This window comes from Carlito syrichta, unplaced genomic scaffold, assembly GCF_000164805.1.
Source record: "Carlito syrichta isolate Samal-C Ts95f unplaced genomic scaffold, Tarsius_syrichta-2.0.1 Scaffold311982, whole genome shotgun sequence".
Taxonomy (NCBI): Eukaryota; Metazoa; Chordata; class Mammalia; order Primates; family Tarsiidae; genus Carlito; species Carlito syrichta.
The window spans coordinates 702,594-704,872 of NW_007256078.1; positions in this window are offsets into that span (position 1 = coordinate 702,594).

Below are 2,279 nucleotides of genomic sequence, written 5' to 3' on the forward strand. Positions count from 1 at the left end.
TGAAAAACAAATAGTAAAGCTACAGAGGTCATGCCATATTAATAATTATTTTAAATATCAATGAATTAAACTCTCCAATCAAACACAGAAATTGGCAGAATGAAAAAAGCCATATAATCCAACCATGTAGTGTATATAAGAGGCTCATTTAAAAAAATGCATAAAATGGAATATTATTTAGACTTAAAAAGAAAAAAAATTCTGATGTAAGCTACCACATGGGTAAACCTTGAGAAATACCTGTTGAAAGAAATAAGACAGTCACAAAAAAGGAAAATACTGCATGATTTCACCTATGTGCAGGATTTAAAACAGCCAAAATCATGGAAAGAATTTTAATGATGGTAGCCAGGGGCTGGAGAAAAAGGGAATTGGGAATATTTTGTCAAAAGAGTATCAGTTTTACAAGATATATAATGTTATTGAGATGGATGATGGTGATGGTTGCACATTATAAATGTCCTTAATATCATTCAACTACATACTTACAAGGGTTAAGATGTTAAATTTTGTGTTAAATGTATTTTACCACAATAATCTTTTCTGATAAAAACAAGTGCATATTTAAACACCTTCACATCTCTTACACACTGTCTCTAGCATTGATAGGAACAAAATAATTTCTCCATTGGTTGCTTTCAGAAACAATGCAGAGCAAAACTTCAATGATAAAAATATAATATATACCAAATATCTACCTTTTAAATTTGTATAATATATTATGTGTTGAATGAAAGTCAGGACAATCTTAGATTTATGCTGCAAAATCCATAGAACATGCTCATCAAATAACTGTAATAAATTCTGGGCTAAAATTTTCGAAACCATATTTCTAGTTACTGTTGTTTGCTGTTATTCAATTCTAGTTTTATCATGTCTAGCTTCTATGGCACTTGCAATTCATCCAAATATATTTTTTTCAGGCACAATTGTCTACATGCCTGACACTTGACAAGTCTCTGATAGTCTCATTTTTACCACACAATCTCACTTATCTTGAAAATTAATAGCTCATTGACTGCTTCATGTTGCCATGGCAGATAAATAATGTCATTATGCATGTTCCTTTGTCCTCTAAATAGAAAGTCAACACTTTACAAGCACTATTTGTCTAATTGAACATAATAATGTTTGTATTAATCAGCATAAATAAAAACAAATCCTTTATTTTTTTCAGAAACAGTAGAAGTATTTTCATTAACTTTTCTTAAAAGTTAAACTAGATGTCATTTGACATAAAGGCAGTTGATAGGTCTAAGGAATAGACTGAAAAATAAGAATGACTGTTTTAATTAATTGATTAATTAAATTTTTTTGAGCCTGCAGTCTCCTCTCTCACTCAGGCTGGAGCACAGTGGCACGGTCACGGGCACCGCAGCCTCAATTGGATGGGTTTAGGCAATCCTTTCAACTCAACCTTCCAAGTAGCTGAAACTACAGGCATACACTACCACACCCATTATTTTTTCATTTATCATAGAGATGAGGTCTCGCCAAGTTGCCCAGGCTGATCTTGAACCCATGGGCTCAGGCAATTCTCTGACCTCAATCTCCCAAAGTGCTGGGTTTATAGGTGTGAGCCACCGTGCATGGTCCAAGAATGACTGTTTTAATACTCTAAATGAGAGGTTAAATAGAAAAAGACAATTGATTTATACTTTTTGTTGATAGGGAACTGCAGATGAATAAATGAGAACATTGAAAAGAAATAATTTTTTAAAAATGTGTTTCTTAAAAGCATTCACAAAGGTGTTTTGAGGGGAAATGAACACAATAAGAAAGTAATGCTCTTACCCACATTGTATAATTAGGAGGTGTCAGAATTATTTTTGATGAGTATATACTAAAATATCTGTAACTTATGCTTGCATATTTTTATATTTAACTATGTATGTGAAATAAACTGCATCACATTTAAAACAATTTTGTCAATAGTGAAAAGCTGTGATCAACTACTTTTCAAGTTCTAGTTTTAATCCTTTGTAGCTTGCTTTCATATATTTTAACTAAAATAAAGAAGTTATTTTAAAAACTCCTTATTTTTAACTTGATCATCTTTAAATTCTACTTTAACTTCTTACATATATGTGTATATTTTTAATATGAAGTCTTTCACATTTATTTGGATGCAACTAAAGAGAACCAAAAATTACCTCCAAAGTATTTTTTTTATTTTTCAAAAACAATAATTAAATTTTATTCAAGGTAAATTTAACATAGTATTTTGAACAAATTGATTATATTTAGGACATCCATAAAAATGATGACTCTTTCAACAT